An 8,058-nucleotide genomic window follows, 5' to 3' on the forward strand; every position below is an offset into this window, starting at 1 on the left:
TTTATTGCTCCCAACTATACTTTCCCCCAAAACTTTACTCACTGTGCACACTTGAGGAATTCTGCCACCTGCCTTTAGTTTAGTTTTCCCTGGGTCCCCTGTTCAGGCGCCACCAGCCACAGACCAGTGCGGCTAGCAATTGTCCAGGTCCTGAGTGAGAATGGTGCGGAATGAAGAAATAAACTCAGAAAGAAAAAACGATGGGATTGGGAGGTTTCTGCAATGCCTTTAGCTTGCAAGAGCCAAGCAAAGCCCTGGGTCTGCTTTATTATATAGTGCAGAGCCATATGCAAATAAGGAAGTCTCCCATACAGAGTCACACATCTATCTCCAAGGCAACCCAAGGATTCTCCCAAGGGCAGAAAACCCTCCTCCCTGCATAACTGAAATCAACATCAGAACAAACAAAGAGTGAGAAGAGCATGTAAATTGCTTCTAGCAACTTAAGTAAGTGAGGTGGGGGGAGGGGACGAGTACAAACACTCAGCTTCATACAATGTGGAGGTGTGGGGGAAGAGCTTAACCTTTGGCTAAGCCTTAAACTGCAAGGGCTTGGCCAGTCTGCAGTCTCCCACATAAGGTATCTAATTCATGGTAGGTTGTCAGATAAATGGGAACTAGGACTAGGCTTATTATAATATTGTTTCTAGATTTTTAAGAATTGGGAAAACAAACATTATAACACTAATATTTGCAACACATTTTATGGTTACTATATGGGATATTCCAGAAAGATAGTTCAGGTCTGTACCCCTCTGCCCCCCCTCCCCAGCCCCGAGAGGAATCCCTGTTCCAGGTGACAGGGTCTGTATCTGGGGTGAGGTTTCCAATGTTGCTGTATAACAAGGAAGTCCAGCCCACAAAACACAGCTGAGCTTTGGCAATGATGAGATGAAGGTGAGTACTTACTGAACTTCAAAAGCCAGGCATTGTCCTAAGTGCCTTCCAAACACTCTTTAAATGCTTCCAATAACTGCGTGTGGTAGGTACTTCAACTATTCCCATTTGACAGTTGAAGTCCAGTTTCTTGCCCATGTCAGCCCACTGGAGAGTGGGGGCACTGCCCAGGCAGTGCAGCTCAGCCCTGCACGGTTTACCAGCACTTTGTGTTGCCTCTTCTACTGAGTGGCTGCTTCCCACAGGTGGAAGGAAGGTGTGCAGATACCCCCATCAGCTTACTTATTAAGGGGTAATACTGTGTGCCGTGGGTGCCAGAGTGTTAGTTTTAGCATTATTGTCTCTACCATCTCCAAGACCTTGCTATCTGGGTGTGTCAGTCAGACTGGAAACGTGTATTGACCCCCATTAAGAGTGAGATGCCGTGGGAATGAAAGAATGGGTAGCACAGTTACTGCGCTCCAGCTGCCTGTAGGACCGGGTCGGGGGAGGCAGTCCCACACACATCGAAGACTCCATGGAGTAAGTGCCTTATGAGACGTGTGGGCAACACCTGTGGTTAAAATCCAAATTTCCCAGACACCTGTTTCAGGTGTTGTTGTGCTACATGCTTTCCAGCAACCCACTGAGGCGTTATTATTCTCATTTTGGAGTTGAGGCAACTGAAGCTTAACGGCATTAAGTAATTTGCTCCACGTTCCCAGCTATGATGTGGTGGAAGTGAAACTTTGACCCGAATCTCGCTCACTTTCCATGACCCTTCCCTGCCTCCCCGTCTGTTGAATCAGCTGCAGACACTCCCAGGTCTGTGGTCCCTGGAGTAGTTTCACATATTTCCTCCTCTGTCCCTGAGCAGAATTCAGCTGCTTTTCCTGACCCCACTTGGCTACAGGTTTGGGAGCTAAAAGCTCAGGGGAAGATGGGGGAGGAGGCTGGGGCCGCAGAGCAATGGGGGTGGGCAGGGGTACGGGACACCTTCCCTCCCTGCCCTGTGTCCCCAGCAGTCCCGGGGTGGAGCCCCGAGAGGCTGGCCAGCAGCCCGCAGCCTCGTTTCCCTGCCTCTCAGCATCGGTGTGTCTGTGAGTCAGGCCTGTTCTCTTTGATACGGCGAGGATCTCAGTGAGAAAATTGGGTTGGAATTGTTGGGGCCTGCCTCAGAAATTTCATTTTTCTCCTCCCTCCTGACGCTCAGCTCTCATTCTGGAGAAGCAGGTTCCTGCTCAGGGATGTTCTCCAGGCCTCGAACATGGCCAGGCTGACGGGGTGGGCCTGCTCAGAGAGCGAAAGCAAGGGCTGGACTTGCTGCAGAGCGAGAAGGTGGCTTTGGGGCCCGTGTCCCTCTGCTTCCTGCACCCCGAGTTCATCCATGTGGCTTTCTGCTGCATTTTTGTTGACTTATTAGACAGAAATTGGCTTTACTACAGATGACTCCTCCAGAAAACATTACTATTGAGAGAAACACTCCCCTTGTGTTGTCATGTTCTGAACTCCTGCAGAAGAAGTTGGATGTGATGAACGGCAGTCATTATGTGTGGAGTCACTGGCTTACAGTATAGCCCTGTCATGGCCTCTGGCCTTCGTTCTTGCTCCCTTGACCCACCTTCCACACCATCGGCTAAGTGCCCTTCAAACTCTGAAGTCCAGTGCCTTTGTGTAGCCTACGAGGCCTTGCCACCCGCCTGCTGCCTGCCCCAGCACCTCCTCTCCCTCTCTTTCTGCCTATGGTCAACGCCTCAGCCCCATGGACCCAGTTCCCTGAAGCCCTGTCTGTTAAGCCTAATCCGGAGGGACCTGAAACATTGAAGACACGAACAAAGTCTGTCGATTACACACCAAAGCTTTATTGTCTAGCTTGGCCAAGCAGCGGTTCCTCCAAAAGTGGTCTGAGGGAGCGCGCACTGGCCCTTTGTTCTACTTAGTTTTTATAGTTTTGTAAGTGGGAAGTTGTTGGGCAGATAAAATGTATTATGCTCACTTTGTTAAAGATGCCATTGCCCAGGTGATATTAATGTGTGTTGAGAATCCTTGTAGCCTGGGGCTTGGTTTTGGGATTAAGCCTTTCCTACCCTTTTTGATGTAGGGTGGTACAATCCAATCATGCCTCAGAGGTGACTTTATATTAGAGACTTCCCTACTCTGTATATTGGATTAGAGGTTGTGAAGCTACAGTATAAAGTGGGGGCAAAACGGGAGTTTGTGCTCTTGGTTCCTGAGATTATCATTAGAAGAGAGAGCAGAGGAGAGCAGAGAAAGGCCACGTGGAAGAGGCCAGGAGAAGCAGCCAAGATGGCGGAGTGCTGAGTGAGATGCCAGTTTGTGCAGAGTTTGTATCTGGGATAAGGAAGGAGATGGGGAACTAAGGAGAATAAGGCTGATAAGCTAGAAACCTTTGATTCTAGGAAACTCGGATAAGTCAGTGGCTTTGTTAGCACTGAATGTGAGTGGGTTTTGGAGCCCAGTGTATTTTTACTTGCCCGCCGGGTGCAAGCTAGGGTTAAAGACTGGCCCACCAGTTTGTGGCTCTGCTGTTTCTTTACCGACTGTCTGAATCCAATGCGAACCTGCAAGAGCTGGGCTGCTCTGATGGTAGCCTTGGCCCTGGCCTTGGCTTCTGTCTCTACAGAAGTACAGAAGCAAAAATTGTAATTAGGAGCCCCTTACCACTATTGGTTATAGTCACATGTCCTTTAACATGATAGAACCACGTTCAATTTGCAAGCCATACATTATTTTGGAGAAAACAAAATTTACAAGTCAACACAATGGTAGGAAGATGTCTCTCTACATATTAAAAGGCTTTCCTATATTTTCTAGTGTTTATCTGCTATCTCTCTGTCCAGAATCACACGTGTTAACTACACGCATTTACACAGGAGAGGTAGTTTCCGTGGGGACAAATGCCCGCAAATGGTTCATTGCTATGAGAAAAGGTTTTTTTTGGCTTTTCTCTCCCTGTACCTGGCTAGCCATTCACCCCTATCCCCACAGGCATGGTGGAATGTCTGGGGATCCATGTTTTCCTCCCCTTTGCATTTACAATACAATTCCAAGAGCCATCCTGGTCATGCCAATCACACAGTACAGGGACTATTCTCACAATTTCTCTGCACACCTTAACCCAAATTAATAAAATGTTCTTCAAGCCTCTTAAAATATTAATATTAATCCTGTAGTTTTTGGTACCTTACAACACCTGCGGGTGAAGTGGCTCAGTGGCTCCTCACTGTCTCCAGGCTTCCTACTTGCTCTTCTGTCTGCCTGCATCACCTTCCCTGCACCCTAGCCTCCACCACATTCCCCAACTCCTGCTTATTTCTCAGGTCTCAACTTAAACACCATCTTTTTAAAGAACCTCCAAAGTCTGGTGTGGGAGCTTTTCCGGTGTTCCTAAAGCACCCTATTCGTGGCACCTGCCATACCGTGTGTTAGTAGCCTTGGAACCCAGAAGGCAGGGATTGCCTTTTTCATCAGCCTTTACCTGGGATCTAGCCCTGTGCCCAGCACATAGTAAAGCTTAACAAACAGTTTTAGGAAAACGTGAATGAAATCTAGTTGCGTGGCAAAGTGTTTTCTAATGTTGTGACCGCCCCAATCAGCTGAGGCGTGATTATCTTCATGTGACAGGTGATGAGGGGGCTGACCAGCTTTCACAGCTAGTGAATACCTAACCACAAACTCTCACGCTTTAAAGGATGCAGGTGAGAAAGCACCCAGGTGAGTCAGGGTGGATACTTAGCAGCAGATGGGAGGTCACTTCGAATAAAACCTGGTTTTGTTGCAGGAAAGCAACCCAATGGAGGATTGACACTCAGATAAATTTATAAGAGTGTTGGGCAGATAAAATATATTATGCTCACTTTGTTAAAGATGGTGCCGTTGCCCAGGTGATATGTGTCTCTGTGGGCAGGCAGGATCATTGTAGCCTGGGGCTTGGTTTTGGGATTAAGCCTTTCCTACCCTTTTTGATGTGGGGCGGTACAATCCAATCATGCCTCAGAGAAGTGACTTTGTATTAGAAACTTCCCTATTTTGTATATTGGATTAAAGGTTTGGAATCTACACTATAAAATGGGGGCAGAATGAGAGCTTGCTCTCTTGGTTCCTGGGATGATTAGCATGAGAGAGCAGAGGGAGCAGAGCAGAGAGCAGAAAGAGGTCATGTGGCCAGGAGAAGCAGCCAAGATGGCGGAGTGCTGAGTGAGATGCCAGTTTGTGCAGAGTTTGTATCTGGGATAAGGAAGGAGATGGGGAACAGAGGAGAATAAGGCTGGTGAGCTAGAAACCTTTGATTCTAGGAAACTCGGATAAGTCAGTGGCTTTGTGAGCACTGAATGTGAGTGGGTTTTGGAGCCCAGTGTGTGTTTTTACTTGCCCGCCGGGAGCAAGCTAGAATTAAAGAAAATGGCCTATCAGTTTTTGGCTCCATTGTTTCTTTACCGACTGTCCGAATCCAATGCGAACCTGCATGGGCCGGGCTTCTGTGATAGTAGCCCTGGCTTCTGGCTTTACAAAGAGGAAAAAAGAATTTATTTTAAAAAGCCAGTGGAGCATGTGGGCTAGTAGCTCCAAAGACACATGCTCCCCGAAATTAGATTTCTTACACCTTATGTACCCTTTTCAGAATACAAGTTCACATACAAAGATCTCAGTGATTCCTTTGCCTAGAGGTCCATAGGTCAATCACACGATTTCAGGATGGGAGGAGGTCTACATAATGTCAGCAGATAAGTGTTTGTAAATCGCCCATTAAGGAGAAAGAAAGGGGAGAGGAAAGGGCTACTCAAATCTCCCTTCCTCCTCCTGCATTCCTGGCTGTTTACCTTCTTCCTCACAGGTGTGGGGAAGGGAGGGGGTCTGAGTCTCCTTTCTCCTTCCATTCAAAACCTTCCAGTACAAAAACCTCTCCACTGACAATATAATAGCCCTTCCTAAGCAGGAATGCGATCGATCAGCCATCTTGAGCTGGTGTAAATCACACACAAGTATAAGAATCATATTTACAAAATCTCTCTGAACGCTTGGCCTAAATCATAAAATGCCTTTTAACCCTCTTAGTAAAAGGGGGGTTTCCTATCTCAGTTTAAATAGTAAAAAGTATTTTATCTCCCTCTGCTACAAAAGTTAATTGGGTATGTAGCCAGGGAAGGGCTCACCAAATGAGCTTGAATACAGAAAGAAGTTATTTTTCTTCAGGGAACAGAGTTGACAAAACCTCTTAGACCTGAAGCCCCACTGAGCAGATTCATGGGCCAGGTGGGGATACCAGAACTGGGACTCACATGGGCAGGGTACATAGCATATACTTCTAGAAGGCTCAGAGCTCTTCTGGGTCCCTGCTATCAGAGGAAGAAGCATTCCCACAACTTCGTGTGTCGTTATACAAAAGAAGTGAGGTCAGTAACAGCAAGGGCATGTCTCATGTCTGTCTGCTGGTCCTATGGGAGCTTTTGAGTGCTTTGATTTGGTTTTCACCAAATGTGAAAGCTCTACTAGAATTTGTGGGTGTGGGCTAATGACTATTTTCCAAAAATCACTTCTGTGATTCAGAGTGGTGCTCTCCAGGTGAGAGAAAGGCTAGCTAGGAGTAGTGATCTCTTTGCTTTTCATGATGGTTGTTTCGTAAAAGCTTTGTCTCCATTGGTGTCTGACTGCATTTTTGTTCTGTGATAATCAGTTATTATCCTAGCTAAAGACAGGGAAGCTTTGAGGGTTCATGCGGCCTGTTCAGAGTCTCACAGTTGTGATGAAAGCGAAAGCCCACCCACCAACTCCACCCGCCCTTAGGGTTTGGGATTGTTTTTCTGGTTTAGCATTGCTGTATTAGAAAGCACCCCAAAACCTAGCAGTGCTGCCCTTGTGCATGATCTTATTAGGCCCACAGATCCTTAGGCCAGGAAATCAGATGGGGCACAGTAGAGACAGCTGTGTCTGCTTCACAATGTTTGAGCCTCACATGACTGAGACGACTAGCACAGCTGAGAATGACAAATGCTCAGGGTCTGGAATCATCTGGAGGCTCCCGGATTCCATGGCTGGGTTCAACTGCGACCGTCGATGGCTGTTCCCGCACATTAGCTCTCCATGTAGCTTGAGTTTTTCCTAGCACCGTGTTGGCCTCTGAGAACACGTGTACCACAGGAGCCAGGCAGAAGGTGGTTTTCTTTCCTGTCTAGCTTCAGCATCATGTGGCATTGCTTCCGCTATATACCATTGGTTATGACCAACTCCCTCAGACCAGCCCAGGGTGAAGGGGAGGGCTGTGGCACTCTACCTCTTCTTCCAGGTTGGGGAGTGGCAAGGTCACAGTGCAGAAGAGCATGTGAGATGGGAGCTCCTGCAGCCATCTTTAGAAAACACTATCTATCTGCCACAGTCCTCAAATTAGTATTTTCCTCCAGTAAACCTACCATTCTGAGTCATGTGTGGATGAGAATGAATTTAATTTAGAATTTATTTTCACCAAAAACATGTGCTATTATGTCACATTCCCATGCCCACAACAGACATAACTACTCAATGCAGCGTTATTTCTATTAAGCCCAGATAGGGATCCGAACACCTCCAGAAAATGCACTGGACAAGGAATATTAATCAGTAGTGGTGGGGGTGTAAATAGAATCTTATTTGCTACATCTGTGGGATATTCCTACTTTCTTACTTTCACATATGTTTAGTATTTGTAGGAGTGAAAGCCTATTTGAAAATTGACCAATTAATTTGTAATTGATGAAAGAATATGTGCCCAATATGAAAGAAATTAGTGGTTACTGTTAAATAAAATAAATTATAATTGAGTTTAGAAATAGTACAAAGCATATTAATAAAATAATTTTACTGATATTTTAAAACTCAGAAGTGAATTAAAGGTTGACTTGACTTCACATTTTAAGGTTATGGTCCCAGTTGTTCTTTGTACTTTGACTCTCTGTCTCCCACTCGGCAGTCTCAGCTCTAACCGTCCCCCCATCTGACTTCATGATTCCTAAAGCGCATATGCCACATTTCAACGCACTTCAACTCTCCTTCTTTTACTGAGTCTTCTCAACTGTGCTAGGAAATAGGTATATTTGGGCCCTGGCCAGTTGGCTGAGCACGAGAGCATCGACCCAGTGTGTGGATGTCCCAGGTTCAATTCCCAGTCAGGGCACAGAGGAGAAGCAA

Source organism: Saccopteryx leptura, chromosome 3 (genome assembly GCF_036850995.1).
Source record: "Saccopteryx leptura isolate mSacLep1 chromosome 3, mSacLep1_pri_phased_curated, whole genome shotgun sequence".
NCBI lineage: Eukaryota > Metazoa > Chordata > Mammalia > Chiroptera > Emballonuridae > Saccopteryx > Saccopteryx leptura.